This window comes from Leuciscus leuciscus (assembly GCF_965113295.1).
Source record: "Leuciscus leuciscus genome assembly, chromosome: 5".
Lineage (NCBI taxonomy): Eukaryota > Metazoa > Chordata > Actinopteri > Cypriniformes > Leuciscidae > Leuciscus > Leuciscus leuciscus.
The window spans coordinates 21,139,450-21,166,868 of record NC_138729.1 but is presented as its reverse complement, the minus strand read 5'-3'; the positions used below and the strand labels follow the sequence as shown (position 1 = coordinate 21,166,868).

The 27,419-nt window shown below is 38.3% G+C and overlaps 1 long non-coding RNA gene across 4 annotated transcripts in view; it reads left to right on the top strand.

Moving 5' to 3' along the window:
• LOC309499034 overlaps positions 1-27,419 on the top strand; it is a 322,784-nt gene that overhangs the window by 177,911 nt on the left and 117,454 nt on the right. For 2 of the 4 annotated variants that reach the window (XR_014206105.1, XR_014206106.1), the window contains 2 exons: positions 787-979; positions 21,035-26,228. This is a non-coding gene — a long non-coding RNA (uncharacterized lncRNA). Of the gene's footprint in view, positions 1-786; positions 980-21,034; positions 26,229-27,419 lie in introns of those variants that run through there. The other 2 variants (XR_014206104.1, XR_014206103.1) reach the window with 2 other exon arrangements.

The window sequence follows — 27,419 nt, the reverse complement described above, 5'->3', positions numbered from 1 at the left end:
TTATTACTCCAGTCTTTAGTGTCACATCATCCTTCACAAATCATTGTTATATGCTGAGTTGCTGCTAAAGAAACATTTCTTGCAGTTGAAAACATTTGTGCTGATTAATATTTTCATGGAAACCATGATTTTCAGTATTCTGAAAGTGAATACAAAGTTCAAAAGAACAGCATTTATCTAAAATAATCTAAAATAGAAATCTAACATTATAAATGTCTTTACTGTCACTTTTGATTAATTGTATGTATCTGTGCTGAATAAAAATATTACTTGCATAAGCACGGCACAGGATAGCATGGGCAACTAGTAGTTGTAATCCAGCACTGGCCAATTCATAGTCTCTCAACCTGTCAAAAATAAATAAATAAATGAAAAGACACCCTTGAAAGAAAAAGATGGGTCTTTGAAACTTGTAAAGCTTTAAGATAAAGCTGGCAGGTTATTACACTTTTCAATTCCAGAGTCAAATATAAAAATTTCTATTATAAGGACAATTAATTACCTTGCAAAATGGCAAATGTGCATCCTTGTCAGGTGGAGTGTACTCTGATGGCCTTTCCTCAAACACTGGACGGGCAGATTTGATCTCTGCTAATGGTTCTTCTGGAAAGGGTAATTACGCCATGGTCAAAGCTAATTTGCTCTCTGCCAGATGAACTGTTGTATTTTATTGTAGGCTGACATTTGAAAGTAATTATGGTACTGTTGACCCTGGACCATTCCGGTTTGTAGCACTGTCTTTGGTGGCCTGACTCTCTCTTTCTCTCTGTCTCTCTCTCACTCTAGTTCTTGGCTGGTAGTCAGAATTGTAACAAGCCAATGACACGGACCAGGAACACCATATGGGACTCCGGTGAGCAGCCCAAATGCACTTGCTCCGGCTTCATCAACACCCGCCATTGAACACGAAGCAAGTGGCGCGTGATTTTCGTCCATGTCTCATCTCTCTATTCGCTATTCTGTGTAGATCCATGTATCGGTAAGTGTGCCATTATGTGCATCAGTGATCACCTCCATGTGGCCTTATTGCTGGGGAATTAAAATAAGCAAAAGGTCACACTGGGTTTCCCTCCCAGTATTGCTCGCTCCAAATGAAGTGCCGATGAGAGCAATTATGGATATTTTCCATCAGCTCTCACTTTTCAGTGGGTGACTACAGCAACAAATAGAAATCATTGTGCATGGCTTTACTGTGGGCAATACATATTTATACAAAAACAGAAGTATTTTTCCACATGCTGTAGTGTTGATATTCTAAGATCACTAGCATTGAAAGTAATAGTTAAATAGCCGTTGATATCTTATGCTGCAAATATTATTATGCCTAATGTAATAGTGCTTTCTTAAAGGGATAGTTCACCCTGAAATAAAAATTATGTTTTCATTTACAACCCTCTTGTCACTTATTTTTCATTTAATGTATTTACTAGAACACAAAATAAGATATTTAGAAAAATGTCTTTCTTTGTCATATATATAGGAACTGTATATATATATATATATATATATATATATTCCTGTGATTATAAAGCTGAATTGTCAGCAACCATTACTTCAGACTTCAGTGTCACATGATCCTTCTGAAATTATTATAATATGCTGATTTGGTGCTACAAGAAAAATTTTACTTTTTTTTTTTTTCTGTCTTCTTTGATGAATAGAAAGTCCAAAAGCTGGACAGCATTTATTTGAAATACAAATCGAATGTAAAATTATAAATGTCATTACTGACACGTTTGGTCAATTTATTTTAATGGGTCCTTGCTGAATAAAAGTATTAATTTCTTTAAAAAATATATATATTATATAAATATGATAATATATAAAGACACATTATATAAACAAAAACTTTTCGATGTTTTAGCTAGATGTGACGGCACTAATATATATATATATATATACTGTGTGGTCAGAGCTACAGTGCGCTGTTTCTTCTCTAGCCATATTAATATCCCAGCTCTGTTAGTTAGCGGCAGATTAATCCATCCTGTGTCTTTGTTAAATTGCAAGACGTTTTAATCAGCGGTGGGAATTAAGTTAGCCCATTGGTAATGATCGCTGACAAATGGTGCCACAATTGAGCCTCAAAGTCAGGCATTAGCTAGCGTGACAACCTCCAGCACTGAAATCGCCGGAACATCACAATCCCAGGTAGCCTTGCCAAGTTTTCTTAATTCGTGACACATTAGGTTCCTTGGGCTGGAGCGGGGCTATTATTATTTGCCTTTATTTCTCTCGTGCTCCGTCATTCTCGCTATCTCTCATTGGCCATCCTCGCACTGAATGTAATAAAGACTGACACTTGTGACACTTCAAACATGTAGCCACCAACAGCTCCGTGACAACAAAAGGAGTTCTCGGAGCAACACAAATTAATAGTGGGGGAGAGAGAGGGCTTGCTTGGGCCAGCTCAGCAGGTGTGCTCCCACATCTTTGCACCTCTTAACACCCCCTCTCATTCTGCCTGACACGTCGGACAATGGCACAAAAAGTCCTTTACTGACGTCCGCACAATGAGCCAGGCGCGGAGACAGACCAATCTTTTTTTGTGCCGCTGCTGTTTGCGGGAATACGTCGGGGTAAACACTCTCCATTGTGAGCCAGCTGCACTCGAGAACATGATGAAAGTAGAAATTTGAAAGGCCTGGGATTGAGACCATAGCTGGATTTGACAGTTCTTACCTGAGAGAGTGATAACCACTTTGGCGTGCACTGATCTCTGTTTGCATTTTGAATGCATTTCTCCAATCAAGCTCATTAGCATAATTTATATCGTTAGTGTTGTCTTACTATGCATTTGTAATTGATAACGTGTACGCCCACATTTTTTCTCCCAAAACGAGGTCTTTTTTGAACTTATTCAGATAAGTAATCCACTAGCCTCTTATTTGATTTGTGCAACACTAAACAATTAGATTTGGGGATCAAAGCCCCGTTCAATTCTATAAGCAATGGGGGGTGTAAGTGAATACGAAGGCCCACTGAGCATTGAATAGCTCTCAATTCCCCCTCTGTTTGTCCTTCCATACAGCCACATGCTAACAGAGCTCATCATATGGTATGGAGCGACACCAACAATGCAGCCACGTGATCCCGAGGTGTGCTGTATGTTGCGCTTTAGATCCCTCTTAATCACGACAGTTAATTCGTTTACAATGAATGCAATTAATGCACCTAAAATCCACAATGAAGCGCTCAGGCATTCCATTATGCTACTCATATGTGGCTTAACCTCATCCATTAAAGCCAATATTAAGTTAAAAAGAGCATATTTGTAATTGGTTACATTAATACTATGAAGTATTTGCTAGTGCCTGTGTGCCTTCAAGTAAATGTGTAAGTGCGCTTCACTAAATCCACCTAAACGGATGACTAATTTTACCAAAATGATTTTCTGGTGAGCTCCACACTTCTTAATCACCTTATGATATTTAAAAATACCCCTTTTATGACTGGATTTTCCTTTTTTGGAAATCAGCTAACAAAGACTGTCCCCCAGTGTACTACAAATCTGCATTAAATTCAATTAAAACTATGCCAGTCTCGTGCTACCGAGTAACACTTGTCCACAAGATATCCTCGATTGTAAATGTATCTGTTGAGCGTCTGCATGTTCTCAACTTCTTGTTTTAATGACTGCTGTTTAACCTCTTAATGGACTTGCTCTACGACTCGGGTAAGACACATCTCTTTCCTTACGGCTTTATGTGTTTCGAGGTCTAATCCATATTTGGCTTGGAAGAGGCTTGTTGAAATACGGTTCTCTAATTCATCTCGCAATCAACCAACCATATAATTTAAATACTTCTTTGGGAATTAGTGTAATGTTATGATAATTATGCTATGATTTGGTGTAATAATTCCGCCCTGCTTAAAAAAAATGGCAGCATAAAAGAGTGCGTAATAGGAGAATTTTAATTGCTTAATAAATTGTTGGAAAATAAAATGAAGAGGGATCGGAAATGGTGCTCGGATCTGCCGCTTCATTTGACCTGCTACATCTAGCTTCAATCATAAAATGAGTAAACATAGACAGTTGTGCTTTTTCCTCTTTATTTTTATGTCCTAGAGGAATGAGGAGAGGAGATGGGATGAATAGGGGAATAGTGTACAGCAGAAGAATAGAATAGCTTGCTGAGTCAATGGAAGAGGCCAAGGCAAGTCAAAGGTTGGAGGGATTAAGCTTTCATTTCCTGTTCTCCACGCTGGGTCTGTTTTGCATCCAGGGAACCTCCCTGGCGTCCTGCTGCTGTTTGAGTTTGTACAGTAGACCTCGGTCCAGTTTTTGATCTCGACTGCAAATGCAGTGCTACAAACATAAACAATTCTTATTTGAATTCAGTCTCAGAGATCTGTCTTAGTAAAACTGATAAGATACTTTTTTTAAAGTAAAGTCCTAAAGATTGTTTATATATTCAAAAGCTTGGGCTTGGTAATTATATATGTTTTAATGTTTTTGAAATGCAAGGCTGAATCTATTTAATAATATTGTGGAATATTATTATTATTATTATTATTAATCAGTTTTTTTTAATTGAAATATATATTTTAAAATGTAATTTATTAATGCAAAGCTGGATTTTTCTCCAGTCTTCAGTGTCACATGATCCTTCAGAAATCATTCTAATATCCTGATTAGGTGCATAAGAATTTCTTCTTTTTTTTTTTTTTACACAGTTATTATACAGTTTGCAACAATTGTGATGCTTAATATTTTTGTGAAAACTGTGATAAGTTTTTAAATGTTCAAAAGAACAGCATGTATATGAACTAGAAATATTTTGTAACGTTATAAATGTCTTTATTGTCACTTTTGATTAATCCATCCTTTATATATATATATATATATATATGAAAAATTCTTCCTGGCCCCAAACTTTTGAATGGTAATATATAGGAATATACAGGAATGGTAATATATAGGAAGTTATGGAGTGATAATGCCTGTCCTAGCCTCTATGTTAAGTTTTATGCTAACCACAAAGGACACTGTCCATGTTTCACCACGTAATCCGTCAGATCTGAGTGAAGGTGGTTAGAAATGGCAGACGATTTGTACTGACACTATATAGTGTAAATTAAAAACACACAAGCTTAAACACTTTCTGGCTTCTCAACTATAGTCAACCCTGCCAAGCTATAGCAGTGCATGTTGGCCTAACAGTAAGTGGGAAGTGCAATGCAAGGGGGTAGAAAAAAATCAAGTATTTCTGTTGCAGTTCAAGTTTTCAGTGCATTGACGATGTCTTTATTTTCAGCAGCGTCAAATATGTCTGAATGAAGTTTGGTTCAAGGTCGCTGAGCCCTTCTTGTTCTTCTTCACCACAAAGAGTGCATTTAATGTGAGCATGTTGTACGGCTCGCATATGACTTTAATTTTCAGTCTGGGATCACAAAAGAAGATGTGGAAATTGCATTTCTGTACACACACTATACACCACCATATTTCCTTGTCTCTTCTGCTCACTACTAACCCCTTGGAGACAGAAAATCCATTACAAAGGAGCGACACTCATTGTAAAATGCTCCCAAAGCTTGGGATGTGTTGTTGAGGTCTCTATCCTGCTATCAGCGGGAACACTGGCAGACTTTTTCACCTGCCTAAATCCCACCGCATTACACTCTCAACATCCGGGTCCCTCTGCCGCTGACATGAATAGACAATGCAGTGTGCTTAGAAAGAGAATCACAGAAACCACATCTCTTACCTATGCACAAACAAACTTTGTGTGTGGACATCAACATTTAATGAGAATTTCAGGTGTTTTGGAATATTTTTGTATTATATTATATTATATTATATTATATTATATATTCACTGGCCACCCTCAAAAGAACTTAAAAGGGTGGTAAATGAAACTGACAATTAAGTCATAATCCTTATTTTCAGAACAAACACCCCTCTTTTCTATGTAAATAAGGATGATTTTAATCACAAGGCTAATTATATATTGCATTATCAACTTTTAGTGTGTTTCTGTGTGTCAAGTGTGTGCATACAATAAAAAGAAATGTATATATTATTTGTATATAATGACTTTTACATTGTTTCAAAATATTTCTATATAATTTCTATTCATCTATTATATTTCTATTCATCAAATAATCCTAAAAAAAAATGTGTCACAGTTATCGACAGAAATATTAAGCAGCACAACTGTTTTCAACATTGATAATAATAAGAAATCTTTCTTGAGCCCCAAATCAACATATTAGAATGATTTCTGGAGGATCATGTGACACCGAAGACTGAAGTAATGGCTGCTGAAAATTCAGCTTTTTCATCACGTGAATAAATTACATTTATTTGATATAAATCAAAATAGATAACGTTATCAAGCTCCAAAAACGACTTGGATATTATGGGATCTGTAACGTCACATGGGCAAATACATTTGCATATGGCTGCCTCTAGAGCAAGACATAGGCCTAGATGAATAGTTTATATCATCACAATGCAGGCCCCGCCCACTGGCGCTCAGTTACTTAATGGCAGACACTTGTCTACACCAGACCCGAATATCACATCGCAGATCAATTCAGACAGAATGAGGGATGAAGATATACATATATATGTATATTTATTTGTAAAAAAAAATAAAATAATTATATGTGAACCTCAAGGAACACTTTAAAAGTAAAATAAAAAAATCAATGTCATGACCCATTTAAAAAACTATTTTTTGAATAGATATTTATACATGTATAACATATAGATATTTCTTGAAAGAAAGATAATGATGCCGACGCCATATTTTGCATGGTTCTGGCATCTGTTGTTAAACATTAAATATTTAGTGGGGAAACACATTTTCTGAGAATACTTATCAATTCACTCTAAAATACGATAAATGTGGGATGCATGGATGAATGGTGATGGGGGCTACATTTTAAGGCTTGATTGACAAGTGTTTTATACAAGTACAATGTTCTTATTGAAGCACCCAACATTGAGTGGCCAGGCTGAGTAGAGTACGGAGTGACTGGAGGTACACGGCTCAATTTTAAACTGATTAATCGGCTCCCCTCTGAGACAGAGCCACACAAAGGCAAGGACAGCCAAACCCGACAGCAAGCTATTTTTTTTAGAAAACCCTCTGATTTAAAAAAGAGAAAATACTTAAAAGCTATAGGTTACGATAAAGTGCGGTAGAGATCACTATAGTGAAACGATTGGTGGCCTGCTTTCTTTCTAACGCACAAATTATATCAAATATCAAACTAACCGGCCTAACAGACCAATAAAAGCCAAACATTTACGCGGTGCTAAAGAGACGTACATTTTCACGGATGACTTAATTTGGTGTGAGAAAGCTGGCGACTCCTCTGAAGTGCTGCCTCTCCCCCTGCTCCTCTGAGCTGCGGTGTGACCTTCATCGCCACTCCACCTGCAGGAAGCCATGTTTGATTCTCTGTCCACCGAGACGCCTGCTTGACAGCAGAATGGTATCATAGGACCCGAGTGGAGGAATTTCTCTTTCTCTGTCATCATTAAGGGGCGTCCCCCCACAGTGAGGGGAATGAAAAGTACGATTTAATGTTCTCACGAGAGTGGCAGGAGAAGAAAGGCTCAAAGCCTCGCACGCTGCTTTCTGAGTGGGTCACTCTAGCCCTTGCAGCGAATGGGATGTCCCTGTGGAATTTGCCATAGACTTGCCTGAAAAGAAAGGGATTAAGGCCCTTTTAAGGATGGAAATGTAACAAAAGAGCACTTTTATGATGTAGCAGCATAAAATGAGGGCCTCCATTGTGGCGCTGATTGCAAAAGATCTTTGAAATGAGGCGGCCCGTGATGTGTTCCCCGTCCCCCGCGGGCGTTAGTGGTTTCTACAAAATGACTTGTCTACATTAGAGGCACTGTGGCTCGCCTTCAAGAGGCAAAGTACAAGATTATTGGTTTGTTTCTGTTTTCCAGCTTCGCCGTTCTCTCTCGCGCTCTTCGTCTCACCTCTCCGCCCTTTCTCTGAGCGCGTCAGATGGAGGCTGGGTCCCAGTGAAAGTTGGTTAATTTAGAGAGAGTGCATAATTAGCTTCCCCCGCAGGCAAGCGCCCCTCTCTCCCTCTGCTTGTGTCCATCACTTTAAAGCACTCTACCGCTGCAGCTGTAAGAAAGGACACAGAAAGTTGTCAGATGATCAGTTTTTAATAAATATTAAATGTCTTAAAAATGTTATCCCCCGGTTTCACAGACAAGGCTTAAGCTAGTCCCAGGCTAAAATGCATGTTTGAGTTGTTTTATCTGAAAGCAACTTGCACTGACATATCTTAAAATATTTCATGTTTATAAACCTAATTGACCTAGGGCTTGATCCTGGCTTAGTATAAGCCCTGTCTGTGAAACTGGGCCTTAATATAATAATAAATAATATATATAATTATTGCTAAAGTTCACATTATTGTATTTAAACAGCCACCATTCTACTGTCTAAAGCACTGAGACATTATGTGAAAAATCAGGTCACTTAAGGTATTGGAAGAATCGGCTAATGAAGAAAAATCTGCTGGTTTTAATGTTAAAGTCTGCATTTGAACTACATGCAGCACAGCCAATGTTCCTCTGCGTTGCATTCAACATGAAACCAACAAAAAAAACTCAGATCAGGAATTTACTGGCTGCTGCTTTTGTTGCTTAGAGGTATACAGACATGTGAACACTAGAGGGGGAGCTTAGCCATGGCGGATGCAGAAGCGTTCAGGGGTCTGACATGGGGTCTTCCTTCTTGTCTCCCATCGACTCGACCCCAAGCAGGTGGGACTGAAGGGGTCAAAGGTCACAGGAGCACGAAGAGCACAGGGACGGTTTTATTGTAGTTCTCTCTGAGACCGATAAAGGATGCGTTTGCTAAGATTGTGTGGGCTGGTGAACTTTTTTTTCCCGTTAATTCTACTGTGACTTTCTAGTATGGGAGTGGAAATGAGAGAGTGTGAGAGTGTGTGCACATTTGAATGTGTGGGACCCTCGTATTGAGAGAGTAGGGAGGGATTTACGCTGTTTTGTGAGAAAGAGTGAAGTTTTAGTCCTCTCCACACAGAGATACAGAGCTTTTAAAACCCCTCTGGAGGCTCGCTAATATCAGGATAGGGATTATTGCTATGGCCCTCCCCTTCGCTCCCTCCACACTTGTCTATTCCTCTGCTATCATTTAAATGTCTGAGGAATAATTGAATGAATTATCATAAAATTTTGACAAATTCATTGACTCGGCCGCCGCCGCGAGTGAGCGAGAGCATTTTCTTTCATTTTAGCCGTGCAAGACATGACATTTGAAATTCGTTTATATGCGGCCAAGACCTTTTGCTGTTTTGCCAGTGGTCTGAAGAACAAAAAGAGGTAAGGGCAGAGAAGTAACCTTGTGGGGAGATCTGAATATGGCAAACCAAACTAGATATTGAGTGGCGTATGTGTTCAAATATTCAGGCTTTCTGTGGAACATGGGTTCAGAAATGAGGGCAGAACTTAAAAGAGAGGAACTGATGTGGGGGGAGGAATTGTCTGCTGCACCGAGTGCTCTCTCTGACCTCGGCGTTCCCACATTAAAATGCTTCCCTTGCCCATTTTTCACAATGAGCTTCTATAGATTCTTTTCTATTTTAACTTCACTTTAATTCTTTATTTGTAAAAGGGGGGAATTCATTTGAAGTCTAAGTGGGTTTATATGTTAGCACTCTAAATTATGCATGTACATGGCTAGTGATTTTTAATGGGACTTGTTTGTGTGTGATTTTGTTGTTGAATGTGGAATGTGACACTTTTAAATCTGTATTTAATAAAGCAATCCCTTATGTCTTAATTCGTCTTACTCCGCCTCTTCCCCCATAAACCTCATTGTCCCTTCAAAATACGTTTTTTTTTTTTTTTTTTACTACTGATGCATCCAGTTTCCACTGGTACAGAAGCTCAAATTCTGCTTCTATTTACAGAAATCACTGTGTTTAGCTTACCGGTCACAGCTGCTCCTCTGCAGGCTTTGCTCACGATGACCAACGTTAAGTCCACAAAGTGGCAAGGGTCACATGTGCGGAGGGCCAGCTGTCGCCTCGTTCTCCCTTGGACACCATAATGATTCTTGTTAGGGGCGCTTGGCTCCCCTGGAGGAATGTTGTTTGTTGGCAACTCGAGCTTTGGGTTCAGGCTCAAGGAGGAAAGGGTGGTGGAAAAGGAGGTAGTGGTTGAGATGAAACAGGTCACTTCTTTTGTCCTCTACTGTCAAGCAGCTATGTAGTGCATTTCTCTACTTTTGCTATGATATACTCTCAAACATTTTAAAATGAATGGGATGCACCAATTCTGATATAAAAAATTTGTACTGTATGGTTTGAATTTTCTTAAGTTGTCGAATGCATGTCTTAAAGACAGTACAATAAAAATATCATGGGAGAAGGCACAAAACAATCTCATAAAATAACACGGGAGAAGGCTTGATAAGTAAACCTTACCCCCTTATTTAGTACATTACTATAAATGTTAAAATTATTAACAGAGTCTAAACTATTATATTCAACTACTATTTCTTTTTATAATGTAATCATCCAACTAAATAAGAAACTGAGTTGGAGGCAAACATTTCAGTTGCACACAAGGTATATGCTTTTATAATAAACTTGATTTATTCAAACATACATAAATAATTAACAGTAAACATGATACTTTCTAGTGTTTTTATTGTTAGCTAACAAATTGTGAACATCGGATTATTTTCCGGAGGTAACTGACATGTCAAGTGTCATGTTTACAAGCTGTTTTATTGATGTCTTCCTTGACTGAAACACTGATTGGGTGATTACATGAGAGATCATTTATTTTAGTAAGTTATACTCTATTTTTCAACAATATTCTTCTGTTCGTTCATGTTTATTCCATGCTATTACTAATAGTAAATTAGAAGACAAGTCTCACACTCAGTGCTAAAGCAATCTGTCACAACACATTTAAAGGTACACTTTAGGCCCTCTAGCAGTTAAACAGTAAAACTGGACACATTTTGTGGAAGAACATTGTTTTGGTTGTTCTTCGGCTCTGTGTGACTGTGCGGATGAATACAGCATTGCATTCATGCTTTGAAAATGGAAGAAGTTAATCCCAAAGCATTCAGTGCCGAATATGACAAAAACACACAAAAAACAAATCTACTGTAGTTTAATAAAAAATTAGTTTAGCTATAAAAAAAATACTATTTTTGCTAATATGTGTGTGTGCTGTGTATGTTAATGCTTATTACAGTATCACAACACACTAAAGGCAAACACTATTTGCTAGCTAGAGTGTTGTAAATCTGTCACAATTGGAGATTTCATTTCAGTTTGGATGCTGCCTAATGCTACATTCAAGCGACTTTGTTGCTTCATGTCGCCAGAGGCTGGCGGTGAGGTCACTAGTGGGCGTTCCCACTACTTGTTGCCTAGTAATGTTTGTAAATGACCTTCATGAATGTTACTCCATGTTGTAGAATAGGGCTGCACGATATTGAAGAAAAATGCGATATGCGATACAATAATGCTTAAAGTGTGTAAAATAAACTTAAATTATCTATTATATAACCTACATACGTGTTTCACATTCTTTTTGTGACAAGAAAACATCCCTACAACTTCTGAAAGTGAACAGCAGTGTGTGTTATTTTTACATCAGTGTAAACCACTAGGTTTAGGGTTTCAGGTAGGCCTACATTAGGTTTATTTAACAACAGAAACTGAATAATCAAATGTATAAATAAAACACGGCTTTGTTTTCACTCTATAAATGAAATATATATACTGATTCTTATTAAAGCAACAAAAGTTATTCAGCCAAGAGCAGTGAGTGATTTTCTCTTTGTCTTTTGTTCATGACCCCAGTAATTGCAAGCCGCTGCGATATGCATATCGCAATATATACATTTGTGATATTTCGATCATTTTGATGTATTGTGCAGCCCTATTGTAGACAATGAATCAGTTTTCTTGCCCCTACAAACAAACATTTGGAAGGAAAGGTCTAAATATAAATGGAATCAGTACATAAAATGTTTAATATTACAGATGAACAAGAAACAGTGAGTGCTCTTTGCCATCACGGCTATTTATCTGCAGCAAAAGGGCAAATGCCAGTCTATCTGGGCTCACAAATCCATTCAGGCTCGGAGTCAGCACGGCGAGTACCACGGTGTGTACACTGAGAAATATAATAAATTATAGGTAAAATGCTGACCGCTAAAATGAGCTTCTCCTTCATCTTTCCCCAGCACTGAAGAGTGACGGATCATGTGTGCTCTACTGACTTCACTCCTATTGGTTGTCGCTCCCGAAAGTATCTCTTCATTTGCATGAAGATGAACATATCTCAACTTTGTCACGTCGTTGGACACGCCCCATCCGGTCGCCAATGGTCACTGTCGCTCGTGTCGCTGGAAATCGCCCCGCTCTCCATTGACATGAGTGGGATCAAGCTGCTTTGTCACTGGTAGTGTGGATGCAGATTTAGAAGACAGCAACCTACTATTAATTTGTGTTTAATTATGAACAATTACAGTATAATAAGAAGTTTTATCATGCTGGAAGAATACAGTAAATTCATGCAACAGTATTGAGTGAGACAGATCTGTCTGGATGGAGACCATATTATTAGATTCAGTTGTATAGGTCAAATTAATTTCATATTTGTAGTGCCACATCTCCATTTTGCAGGCATTAATATTCAGGAACTCTTTAAATTATATAGAGCAGCTAAACAGATGCAGACCAAGAGCTAAATAAATTAATAAATCTCGATCTATTGCAGTGTACTTCCTTCATCAGTCTAGTAATGTATAGCCTAATCAGCCATATTCTTGTTACATTATTGTGTAAAATACGTTTACTGAATGAGCTCCAAGGAGTATTGTAACATTCATAATCTCCTAATCCTGGTTACTAAATAAAATGGGATTTAAAAGATCCTCGGGGGGGGGGGGGGGAACTGCATCAAGAGACTAATTTATTTCTCAACCTTCTAAACAGATCATATTTTCTTGGTTGATGCCCCAAAATAAAGTTTAAGAAACAAATTTGCTAATAGAATGAAGGGAACCATGAAGACAGAGGTTCATTAATTAGCAGGATTAGTTAGGCAAACACTCCACACAGAGGCGTTTACATGTTGTCGGTTACTCCACCTTTTTCAAAAGTTTTCATTGTGATGAATTTCAGAGCAACAATGCAAGTTGCTAGTTTCCCTGACAAACACGTTGCACTTGAACACATCTACCATGGTGATTTTAACTCTTAAATCATTGGCTAATGTGTCAGTTGTTAAAAACAGCCTAAAATATCCTAGGGCACCAAAGTGTCAATGTTTGTTCAGTAAGCCCCTGCTGGTAGATGCCATAACTGCAACATTCTGTGGGTAGAACCAACCAGGAAAGACAAATATATGTTTATTTCTATTAAAATCAAGCTTATGAAATAAAATTGTGATATTTTTAGTCGCAGCACAAAGGTTTGGAAAAGTGCTTTAATGTTGTCTCACACAGAGTGGATGACTTAAGCCAGTATTGTCTCTTGTGGCACACACACTGTGTTCTGTCTCTCCTCACATTCCATAGCTCGTAATCTGCTAATAGAACTTCTGGATTATAAAAGAGAAACGCATATTAAGCAGATATCTCTTTTTACCTCCCATCTTGCAACTGGCATGTCCCTTTTAAACTCTTTTCAAAGCCTGTGGCTGTCACAAGAACAAAAAAATCGTATTTTTCTAGGTTACACTATTTTTCTTTAAATATTTGTAAGATTATTTTTTAAACTAAATTTATATTAGGGGTGTAACGGTTCACAAAATTCACGGTTCGGTTCGATACGATACACTGGTGTCACGGTTCGGTACGTTTTTGATATAGCAAAAAGAAACAAATGCCAGAGAAATTTCCATGATTACATTTTTTTTTATTATTAAAACTAACATCATAAAGTATGGTCATTTTTTACTTTGAGCAATGATGGAGCTATACTTGACTCTTCTTAGGAGCATATAAAACAAAAACAGCTCCTTATAAAAAAAAAAAAAAATTATATTGTAGTAGTAATAAACAAAGGTTTATTTTATTTCAGATTAACATTTGAGGGCAGCAATTTTATTCATAACGTCGAAAATAAAACCAACGTTAATTGAAAGCACAATGTTTCTTCCTGGTTTCCACGTCAGCGCTATTTGATCCGTAAATAACGGAGAAATGTGAATGCTTCTCACTAGATCTCGCAGCGATGTTATTACTTCATTGGCAAATTCAAATGCTTTCTTTACTGGATCTCTTAGTGCTTTGTAATAACAGCGTCGCTTGATCAAGATCGGTCCAAACTGATAAACGGTCCATGAAGCACAAAATAAGCGCAGTTTCGTTCCGCTTTCATTACGTTTGTCATTTGATGTTGGGCAATGTTGTGGTCGATTATTTGAAATAACGACATTTTGTTTGGCAGGAAAAATGGTCCAACGAACCGTTCGGTTTGTAATGCGTACCGAACCGAAAGCCTCGTACCGAACGGTTCAATACGAATACGTGTATCGTTACACCCCTAATTTATATGGTTCTAGTCATCTGGAGTATTGATGCTGTATTGATACTGTAGAGCTCCAAGTGGGATGTACACATTTATTTTGTGTGTCCTTTCACATGTAGCATTGGGCCCCATCTTACACCCGGTGCAATGCAGCGCCAAGCACGACGCACGTATTTTTTGCTAGTTTCAGTCCGACGCAGTTATCATTTTCACGTCCTGCGCCACGTTGTTTAAATAGCAAATGTATTTGCGCCCATTTGTGCGCCCATGGGCGTGCTTGGTCTGAAAATAAGGTGTGTTCTGGCGCATTGTTGGCGCGTTGCTATTTTGAGGCAACAGAATTAGACTGCGCCAATGACCAACTGAAACCTAGTCTAAAGTCAATGGCACAATTTTGTATTTTTTATTTTGTATTTGTTTTATTTTGTATTTGTTTTATTTTTTAAAGAGCACGTTAGTAATGTGCGCCTATTAGGTGGTTCCACAACGCACGTACACTCTGCTTATTAAACACACATGGACGCACAGCAGCACACAAACATGCCAAATATTTAAAATAAAAGGATTACAATGTAAAAGATTATTATTGTGTACATAAAGATATGGTGGAATTCGGCTTGAGCCATCGATGGTCTGCTTGCGCACTTTTACCTTTTAGTTCCGTTTGCGCTCTGGGGACGGCTTCTGTCTTTACACTATCAAATTCCGTCATGTAAATAGCAAATCTGCCATGGTGCGAGCGCAGCTGGCATTTAAAGGGAATGGGAGATGAGACTCTGATTGGTTTAACACACGTAAATCCCAAAACACACCCATTACTCATTAAGAGAACAGGGACAACCCTTTTAGACCATGCGCCTGGCGCGCTGACCATTTTTTCCCGTTGTTAAGTGAACTTGCACCCTGTGCTTTAGACCATGCGCTTAGATCGTTAAAGGGATACTCCACTTTAAAATGAAAATTCTGTCATCATATACTCACCCTCATGTTGTTTCAATCCTGTATGAATTTCTTTCTTCTGCTGAACAGAAAGGAAGATATTTAGAAGAATATCAGTAACCAGACAGTTTCTGGTCTCATTGACTTCCATAGTATATATTTTTTCCTACTATGGAAGTCAATGAGACCAGAAACTGTCTGGTTACTGACATTCTTCTAAATATCTTCCTTTCTGTTCAGCAGAAGAAAGAAATTCATACAGGATTGAAACAACATGAGGGTTGAGTATGACAGAAATTTAATTTTAAAGTGGAGTATCCCTTTAAAATAGGGCCCACTGTCTCATGATGCATGATGGTTGGCTGTTGTCACCATGTCCTACTAGCTATGTTTAAGTTTATTTCATATAATTACCTGTCCTATTCAGAGGAGTAATCTAAAGCTTCCATTAGAAATCTTCAATATTCCATTTCAATTACTGATTGAGTAAAACCGTATAGATCTTAGGTATTATATCTGGCATTTTAGCTGATTCCTCCAAATCCCATATGTCATGGGCTAATTCTCTAATTTGAAAGTATTCTACATTGGGGAAGTCTGGACCCATCACTGTTATGAGCAGTAATAACATAAGACAGATGACGCACCACAATGCCAAATCCATTCATGGTCCATTCAAGTTTTATCAATTTCATCAGTTTTAAAAGATGTTTCTGGTTTTCTGTTAAATATATGGAGCTCTTAGTGTAATCATGGGACTCATATATGTCACAGCTACTCATGAAACACAGTACGTTTACAGGTCTGTTCTTCAAGTGCTCAAGACCTTGTTAGGAAATTATCACTATCAGTACTGTGAGTCACAGTGTAATGACTGTTCTGTTCATTTTGGCTTTTACTAGGTGAACGCTACAAAAACAATCCCTTTCATATTGGCATTTACCCATGCAATTACAAAAAGCAGCATAAAGCATTCAAAACTAACTCAAATAGGCAAAAAACGAAACGTGCAACTTTTTGGTTTTGTAAGATTGATTGCATTCTAAATTTGTCTATCCATCTCTTACAACTTAAAAACCAGCACTCAAACTGAGCTTGTTATTTACAGATGGTAGCAGAGACAAATATAGATAATAACCTCTTGAGGATCATTTCATAATACCCACGCTTCCTCTCCACTAGCCATCATTCCCATTTACAGAAAGCCCATCCCACCGTAGTTGTCGCTAAATTAATATTAAAAGGTTAAGAGGTCTGTGCCTAGCGTGTAATGAGGAAGCAGACTAGTTAGTTAGAGCAGGTTCATTGAGCTCTAGCATTAAAGCCTCGCACATGGATAATTTATGATTTTCATTGTCCCTCCTTCTGCGGGAATAAATTTTGAATTATTTATGCCCTCTTCATGCTTGTGGAAACGGAACATTTTAGTCTGTGTCGGCCATTCACTCATAATCAAGCAGTGAAACATTCGCTGTAGCTTGGGGAATAATGTTCATCTCTAGTTATTAAGTTCCACCATCTATTTCTCACTGCCTCCAGGGACCCAACTGAAAAAAAACGAATGGTGGGTTAAAAAAAAAGATCTAGTTGTGAACTTGTCACCACTGTGAACCATATTTTATTGCATGCAGTGATTATTTATATGTATTGCTATTTGTTTTGTTATTTTTTAGACCGCTTAGTGTTGGTGCGGTTGTCTTGTGTCCTAAATGGGACAGCATGTGCCATATTTTGATGTATCACCGTGAGAACCGGGGAGCTGACCCTCGTCTATTAGACACGGAAAGCAAAGTGGTTTTATTTGTGAAATCTGTGTCAAATGTCAATTCTTTTAATCATGTTTTTGTTTTTGCACAAATGAAAATGGATGGACGTTGTGAACCCGGCAAACGAAAGGTGCTGCAGGTTAATAGCGGTTTCTATTTTGCACAATTTGTACAGTTACTCTTTTCTAATATCATTAGGGAAATTAGCTGTGAGGTGATTTATTCACTTATTTATTAAATAAATCATTTAAACACATACTGAATCTTAAGTATGCGAGAGGAAGACAAATTGGCAAGACAACTCTGCCCCTCTTAAGTAGAACAAAGATAAATCAAGTAATAAACGTACGGCCGTGTTTTGCATAGCATTAATTAGAGCTGCTTTAATTTGCCTAGAACATGCATGGATCCGTTTAAATGTGTCTTACATATTTAAAAGGGTGGAGATAAATTATGATAGAAGGGAAATTAGCTCTCCGTTGTGTTCATTTCACAGTTTTAGTGCATACCTGACCGCTTGTTTGTTACCTTATTTTCTCCTGTGATTTCATAGAAACTCCAGTATGCAGTGTTTTACAAGAAATTGTACCGTCAAAATTACACTAACCAAAATTACCAAACTTACTTTTAACTTCCTTAACATACTACTATATATTGTGCAAGGGGGTAAAGGGTATGTTATCAGCGGCAGTTAGCCCCTGCTAGAAAAGCCATATATATATTGATCATTATGTGTGCAAAATCAAAGACTGTAGGCCTATATATACCAAGACAGTTAATTCATTTTACTATGTATAGGAGAAGCGCTATGCACAATATGGCAGAATCCCACCCTATAAGTAAAAAAGTCCCTCATAGAAAGAGTCAGTGTCCTGCAATGTGGGCTTGGGACTAATAAAATATTTGGACTCATGTCTAATTATTTACTTATGTGGCAAATAGCCATGTAATAAGTGGGATAATGTACATCCAGCCGCTTGTTTTCGTAGAATAAACCCCTTCAGGGTGATGCAAGACTTCCTGATCCTGATCACCCTGTCGGGGTTTGTGCTGCGATAACAACCGGCTGGATGGAAAAAAGAAAAAAAATCCTTACCTAATAGCTATGTTAAATTCTTGTAGAGTTAACTTCCCGTAAAATCCCCGTAAGTGCGCCTAGAGTCATATTATCGGGAAATAACCTCGGGGGGAAAAAAATCATTCATTAATTTATACTTTTTGTTTTCATGTTACGGTTCAGGGCTTTTATAATTTTTCCCATTATGGTTATAATGAAGTAAAATTTAAACCATAAAAGAAAAATCTTTGAAATTCTTGAAATAAAATAAACATTACCTGAAATACAATAAACCCTTTAACTTATTTTATGTCAGCTATAGTTTCTTATTTTCATTTAATTTAACTTTATGTTCTAAAACAACTAAAACTTAAACTTTTGTGACTATAAAAAAAAAACTATATAGACATAAAAAATGTATATAAAAAATTAAAATGGAAACTATAATAATACAAATTAATTCAAAATTTTTATGAAAACTAATACTATCACAATTATACTAAAATAACACTGTTCCCCATTCAAGTAGATAGGAGTTGGTCTTTGCATGAGTAAAATAGCTGCTGGAATTACAGATATTGTCGTCAAGTGAAATGGCTTTCCTTGAAACGGACTTTTGTAAAAATAAATAAATAAATAAATAAAATAGATGTTGCGGTTCATAAAATAGATATAGGCAGGCAACATATAAATCACAACATTTTCATTATATTATAATACATGTCTTTTTTTTCATTCTAGATTGGCTCCAAAAATAACAAAAAAACATGTAGCCTGGTGTGTAGAGTCTGTGCTTTGACATATTGCAAGCAACGCAAGTTTGATTCCTCCTCAGGTCATTTCCCACCCCTCCTCTCTTCTCCCCATTATTTCATGTTGTTGCTTCACTGTCCTGTATGATTAAAGGCCAAAACCATAGAAACAACTTATTTGAAAAGCATGAAACATAGAAAAATATTTTCCCAATAGCACCAAGCTACTTGCTCAGCGCAGTGACGCAATTGTTTTTGCTATGTGGCTGAATTAGGTATTAGATCGATGTGACTTTTGTGCATAAATGGTTTCTACCCTCCTGCCCAACAATGTCTAATAAATCTGAGAGGGGCGAATATTGATGCCGCCAGTGACGGTGACACAAAAGGGGGGTATTTAGAACAAGGCTGCGAGGGTCATGAACAGTATTTTAAGCTGGCAGTTTAACCCTGCATCCTGTCAGCACTGACCTTTCGCCAACCCCAACGAGTGGCTCGTTTCTCTCTGCTTGAGTTCTCTTCTTTAAAAGGACAGAAAGAGAGAGAGAGGGAGGCAGAAAAAAAGGGATGTATGAGTGGTGTCAGACAGAGACGTTTACATGAAAAGGAGTTAGGACTTGAAAGCTAGTGCTGTTTTGCAGTCACCCCATACGTTTGTTTTATTCCCCTTCTGTAACTGTTTCAATTCATCTCTGGGTACACCTGCTTTTTTTCTTTTATTATTGTTTCTCAAGCTGCCAAATTGATGTGTGGCTCAGGCGCCGCCCGCGTGCGGATGCTGATCCGGGGGCGTTATTGACCCGCCTGAGCTCGAACGACCTCCGTTTGACCCGGTGTTCACCTGCAGTTGACCTTGAATGGAGCCCTCTCACTCTCAGATGCACAAGCTCGCTTTCTCTCACTCACTCACAAACACCCACACACACGCACAAAGGGAAAATCATGGGTTAGAACCTCTCACCTCTCTGTGAGCTCTTGATTATTAGCGCTGATGTGAATGGGACTGAGAATGAAGGAGGGTAGTGATAACATTGAGCAATTTTTTCTTTACATTTAAAAATGATCAATATCAATCACAAACACAAAATAAAATATATATCTTTACCATAGTTATGACAGTTGGAAATGTCAAAGCAAGAGTAAAGTGTATGTGTGCAATGTTTAAAAGTCAAAGACATCCTATGATGTATTCTTTTCTATTCTATTCTATATTAGAATGATTTCTGAAGGATCATTTGAATTCCGTTTTGCCATCACAGGAATAAATAGTTAAAAAATATATTAAATAGAAAATTGGTCAAATTATTACACTGATAATATAATTAGAAATTCAAAACTAATGTTTTCAATTACAAAAATGCTATAAAGCAACTTGCACTTGTGGTCTCTGGATTTTGGACCCCACTTTATGCATGTCTATATGTGTGTGGTGTGTGGGGAATGGAGGACAGAGGGAGGGACCATGATTTAAACCAGTTTGAAAGCTTTCTGTAATTATCCATGAATTATCCATGAAGGCCTTGATGTTAAAGCTGTCTCTGTCGACATGAGAGTGTCTGTTAGAGGTGACAGACAGACTGCGGTTAAGCCTCTCACATCACTCGCAGGTATTTTGAGGGCTTATGCCACTAAAGGTGCACTTAAGTCTCGACACAAGTTCTTTTCATAGTTGTTGTCACTGGAAAATTGTACATGGAGCAATTAGTCTAATGTATAGTACAAGATTCTAGTAAGTTTGTTGGTAATTACTCCTGGTTTCATGTCCTGTGGGCTGCAGTTCCTCTGGCCAATTGAGCAAAGTACTTAATCCCACTCTATTCCAGTGGTGCCGGGGTCGAGACTGTTCTCTGACCCTACTTTGTTTGTGTTTTCAATATCACTAAACCGAAGTAAACAATCCCAAGTTGAATAAACCAGTTGCATTTGATAGTAGTGCCTGAAATTGCGAAAATAACATTTCATAAATGCATGACTTAATTGTGTTCTTGTCATTTGTTTCGTTACAGGTTCAAAGCCTCATGTTTGCATCATTCGTTTTGGACTCTTCTAAATAGCTTGGTTCGTCTGGGATATGTGTGATCTCTTGAGAAGACCTAGATACAAGAAACAAAGAACTCCTCTGCCTGAAGGATCCAAGTCAAACCAATCTGTTACAAGTAACATTTCATTATCTCTTCAGATACAAACCACAAGGTCCCGCAAATAGAGGCCTATTTTTCCGGCTCTGCTAATAGAATTGAATTTCACAGAGTGTAACTTAAATTAGACATTCCATAGCAGCCCTGAATGGCAGAAATAATCGGCATGGGTGACTAATTTGGCAGAGCGTGTGCTAAGTACACAAATCCCCTTTTTTCCACCCCTCGCCCGAGGTTTGCGAAGAGCAGCACACAACCCACAGACAAAGGCAACACACGGCTCATAAAAATTAACATAGTAAATGACCTGGAGAGGAAGGCACAATAAATAATCTGATCTTATCACCTCGGAGTATGCGTGGCATGGAACGGAGGCGTCCAATGAAAATATCCTCGTTAATCTTGCGTACCCTTGGATAAACTTCTTCACAGGAAGCCATTTCTCTGCATAGTCTCTTGGGGTCGAGACAAGGTTGTCAACTTCTACAACTAAAATCGTTCTGTTTTTTTTTTTTTTTTTTTTTTTTTTGAGGAGCAAGTTGAGAAAAAACTGACCATGGCTAATTAATTTAGGTTGCAACAGTTGTTAAATGTACTGAGAAATTCATGTACAAACTTTTGAAAGACTTCTGGCCTGACCATTACTTGACAGTAGCCGAACACACTGTATAATATCATTTTACTTGAGCAGTGTACATTATTATACCGTTTTTTTCTTCAGTCGATTAAAAGTTTAGTCGTTTTTTGTCTTTTGATAAAAAATATTCTTAAAGGAACCGTAAGAAATGTATTTCAATTAATCATAAAATGGCCCTGATATGTCACTAGACATTAAGAAATCATGTTCATTTAAAATACTTGTATCACTGCCAACAGTAGTCTGGCCAGGATATTGTCATTTAAAAGTGAAGTTGCAGCCCTCAACTGATGTTGATGTTGTCATGTTGTGTTTTGGCCTGCTGCTCCACCCTCCCCCTTTCTACTAATCACGAAGTCAGTAGTGTTTCGGCATCCGGGTTGCCAGCTCTGCTCTAGTTACCACAGCTGCAGCTACAAACGTGTCGGATAAAAAAATGTCTAACGTTACGAAACCTATAAGACCTCGTTATGAATCCGAAAGACGTCGTGACAAAGTCCGAAAAAAAACGTACTGTGTAGGACTCGTCACTTGCCATTGGAATCTCCTTGTGGCCGCCTACGTTCCTGCTGGATCCTGCAGCCTAACTGGCAACCTCGAGTCAGGGGGGAGGGGGAGGGGATACACCGCTCTACAGTAATTTGAAAGTGATTGCAGTACCAGTTTTGGCCACAATCTTACATACGTTCCTTTAATGTAGTCAATATTTAACTTAGTTAAAATGCCCTTGTGCTGTATATTATTTTTTCTGCTGTGTCTATAAAGGATCTTCTGTATGTGTTTGGGTGAGTTAGAATAACCCACTAGCAAAGCGCTTCAGTTTACCAGTCTTCATTCACTGTTCAGCTTCAGCTTCAGCTTCCTTGACTATTGGGCATAGGCGCCAATTGATTTAGGTTTCTAACGGTGGGTTCCCACACTCCATACCACCATGTGAGATCCACCAATCAGAGAGGTTCCTTAACCTCAATCGGTGTTTTGATTGGATAAAATGAATGGAGAATATCTTGTGTTTTTCCCCGAGCACCCACGGGAACTGTACCTATGCAATAGTGCTTTTTGCGCTACACTTAATCCCGGGTTATCACTGTTCTAAACCACATTTTTTTGTGAATCAATGCGGTGTTATAAAATTGCAGCTAGATGCTTGGTGAACGACAATCAATGCTCACGGAAACACTGCGTGTTGTACAAACAGTACTTTCAGCGTTTGAGGGGAAAAATATCAAACGGCGATGGAAGGCATTACAATTGAATTGAAGAAAAAAACATTTCATTCTTACCTTTATATAGTCCTAAAAGTCTTTGTAGTACCCGGAATGTACAGTGTGAAATGACAGTTTATGAACACCCAGAATTAATTGTAAACCCCGGGTAAATTATGAGCAGTGTAAAACATGAAGCAAGACAACCCAGTATTATGTTTGCCCAGGGTTAACTATTTCAAGTGTGAAAAGCCCTTATGATTACATTAGTTTGACGATAATTGGATCATTTTTTTGTTCAAAAAGCATTGCAAGTGCTTAGTTAATATCTTGTGGTGTTGTTTTTCAAAATGTTTAAAGGGATAGTTCACTTTGAAATAAAATGTTGGTATGTTTTAGCTTACCTCAAGGGCATCCAAGATGTAGGTGTCTTTTTTTCCGCAGTAGTTTCAATTTTGATATTTTTAGGTCAAACCGTTCTTGTCTGTCAGTCAAATAATGCAGGTCTATGGTCACCACCTCAAAGAGCAAGCACAGAGTCCAAATTAAAACAATTCCACATCGTCCAAATTAAACAATTCCCCATCGTAAGTACACATTGATGGCCTAAGACACGAAACGAGCGGTTTGTGTGAGAAAACGAACAGTATTTATATCGTTGTTACCTCTTGAACACAGCTGCGTCCAAATTATCTGAGGGCGCGGGCGGGTATAGATATATACACTAGATGTCGCCTTGGCTACTGGAGTTCATTGGAACGAAACCGTAGCCAAGGCGATATCTAGTGTATATATTAGGGGTGGCACGGTTCACAAAACCCACGGTTCGGTTCGTATCACGGTTTTAGGGTCACGGTTTTCGGTTCTGTACGGTTCTTGTTGTTGTTTTTTCTTTTAATCTTTAACACTCCAAAAATTTACTTCAGCATATGATATATAGCTGAATTATCTAATTATTAATTTATTTATTTCATAAATGGGGTGTGTTTGCAAAACGCAGCTTCTCATTTCCCGTGGGCTGTGTCGGACAGTTATTTGTCACCACTTTTTGCCAGGGTTGATATTATGTCCCAGCACGGATGTACCAATACAAATAAATAAAACATTTCCAGTTAACTAGCAAAGTATTCGTTTCGTTCGTTTGTTAAATAAGAAGCAATCTAGCGCTGAAATGTGTTTTTTTTAATCAAGTGATCAAAGTGCTCGTTGCCGTTGCGATCAGTGGCGCTGATACAGTGTTCTCGTGGCTCGCGCACACACCGCAGCGGCCGCACATTCTTCACTCAGACGCGCGCTTCAGTCCGTTGAGGAGACTCTAGGCTACTCTATTCGTTCCGATGAAATCACAAAACAAAATTCATACAAATCTGTCCCTGCTTGATATACAACCGCTGATAAACATAATCGGTTTTGATGAAAAAGAAAAATATATACGAGTGCAGATTAGAACTCAGAACCTTTGACACGCTTGGCAAGTTCTGCCACTGGACCATTAAAGTACATACCGGTACGTGGAACAGTCGATCTATGTAGCCTATTTATTCACGTGAAAAAAACAACATATAGCCTAGTGGAGTTGATCTCATTAAATGTCTAAGTAAACCCAGTGTACTATTTAAATCGATTGCTGGACATTGTAATGTTATTCTACATTTGTCTGATTTATGATTTAGCATTGTATTAGCAGTAGCACGGGCACAAGGCTACATTGCGCATGCGTCGAACCGTGCGAACCGCGCGACGCACACACGCACCGAACCGAGACAAGCGAACCGAACGGTTCGGATGTTTTTTCATGTACCGTGCCACCCCTAGTATATATCTATACCCGCCCGCGCCCTCAGATCATTTGGACGCGGCTGTGTTCAAGAGGTAACAACGATATAAATACTGTTCGTTTTCTCACACAAACCGCTCGTTTCGTGTCTTAGGCCATCAATGTGTACTTACGATGGGGAATTGTTTAATTTGGACGATGTGGAATTGTTTTAATTTGGACTCTGTGCTTGCTCTTTGAGGTGGTGACCATATACCTGCATTATTTGACTGACAGACAAGAACGGTTTGACCTAAAAATATCAAAATTGAAACTACTGCGGAAAAAAAGACACCTACATCTTGGATGCCCTTGAGGTAAGCTAAAACATACAAAAATTTTATTTCAAAGTGACCTATCCCTTTAACACTTTACTTAAAGGGATACTTCAGGATTTAGCATTAAGCTTTGTATTAGTAGAAAACCTGTAGTATTTTCGAATTACCGTGCTTTCCACCCTCATATCCCCCTGAGAGGAGAGATTTATGTATTTTTTGTCTGGAAAAAATCCTCAGATGACGCAAAAATCGCCATTTTGCGTCATCGGAGGATTTTCTGGCCAGAGGCTAAAGACCAGTAGTAGGGGCTGTTCCGCATGTTTTCAACCCGCCCATAGAGGGTGGGATCTCTCTCACAGAATGTACACACAGTCAGCCGTCTTTCTTTGGAAACTAAGCTAGCAGGCTCTTGTTCTGTGGAGAAAGCTGAATAGTAGGAGAAAGCTGAGTAGTAGGGGTTACCATCCTCCTTTTCCCGGACTTGTCCGGCGGGCGAGATCGTTCAAAATGTCCGTGATTCGGCTTTTGCTTTCTGCAGTCGCCATTCATTGTTTACATGCACACCTCTTGTTTCAATCTAACTGAATTCATTCCGATCGGTGAATCTGAATGTAGTGTTTACATGAATGCTAAACAAGTGATCGGTTGATGTGCGTTTTAACATTGCTAAGAAAATTCCCACACACACCTCCGTGAGAGATGCGAGACCGGCACGTCTCAGTAATGACGCCACCGGCCTCGCGCCGTTCTCCCGCGGCCGTCAGCCTCGTCCTGCTCGCCACAGTAAACATAATGAATGGCGACTGTAGAACGCAAAAGCCGAATCCCAGACATTTTGGGCGATCCCGAAATCCCAGGCAGACTAGTCACGGAGACTCACTGGTAGCCTAACCTTGTTGTTTTCAACTGCGCTCTCTTACCGGTAGGCGTGGCCTCCTAGGGCAGCGAAGCAAGTGCATTCTGGGAGTTGTTGTCTTTCATCCACATAAGCCAAAAATACATTTTCTGGCTTTTCTCAGTCTAGAAAGCTCCAAATTAAAAAATGTCTTCACATTTCTTCTACATAAATGACCTATTTTAAATACACATTCATCTTTCCAGAGGTGAAGTATCCCTTTAAGCCTTTATGTATAATGCATTATAATGCACTATATATTTTCATAAATAATTGTAACCAAAGTTAAAATGCATTAAAATATTTGCAGATTCCTTGCCACATCTGAAATTGGTTGTTTGTTGTGTTTTAAATCATTACAAGTTTTATTAAATCATTTAATTCTTGCACTTTTTTATTTTTATTTTTATTAGTTATCATTGACACACGCACACACAAACACTAATAACAAACAGTATGTCTATAAATCTTTTGACAAGACAAGCAATGCACTTATGCAAGTTATCCAGTATATTCTGTTGTGAATTGTGGGACTTGTTGAGAACACATGCAAATGGATGTTCTAGTAGGTCTATTGTACTAACATTATGTGTGAGTTGCTGCACCTCTAGGGATGACACGTTTATTCAAGATTGCAAAAGCTTTTACAGTGCTAAATATGTACTAGAAACCACCTGAGGATGAATGTCACAGATCTCTATCTCAAGCCCTTCACTTATGTGTCCTGATGCCCTCTGAGGAACTTCAAAATAGAGAGGGCCGGGACGGTTGTCCCAATAGAGCAGGTCATATTCAGTACAGTATTCATGTCAGCCAGGAATATATGTCATTTGTCAGTGTTACAGAGGAGCTTTGAATCAGAGCTGTAGCCTCATAGCTGTGAAGGCCAGCAAATAAATCATTCAGGATACACAGCGACTCTCTCTTCTTACAGACACACAGAATAGCACATAAACAGAGTGATTTAGCGATTTGAACGCCCCATTTTTGGCTTACTGAATGAGAAAGACATGAGAAAGTTGTCAAAGCAGCACCTTGTTCACTTTGGCCAAGCCATGGCCTTCAGGCTTTAGAGAATTACATTTCGTTGACTGACAGATTGTTACAGATGATTTATTGATTGATAATAGCTCAAATTTTCAAAAGGTGTTCTTCATTTTTGTTCTGAGATGAAAACAGGTCTTTATTTATCTAGCATTTGGATTGAATTAAAAAACATATGATTCATTTCTAAGTTTCATGGCCAAATGCATACTGCAGCTCAATACAGTTGTCAGTCCTTTTCAGAGTTCTTAGTCTTGTTATAGGTAATTTGCAATTTATGGGACTGAAAAACGCTTTCTACACTCTTAAAAATAAAGGTTCTTTGTTGGCATCGATGCTTCCATGAAGAACCTTTAACATCAATGGAACTTTTCTTCA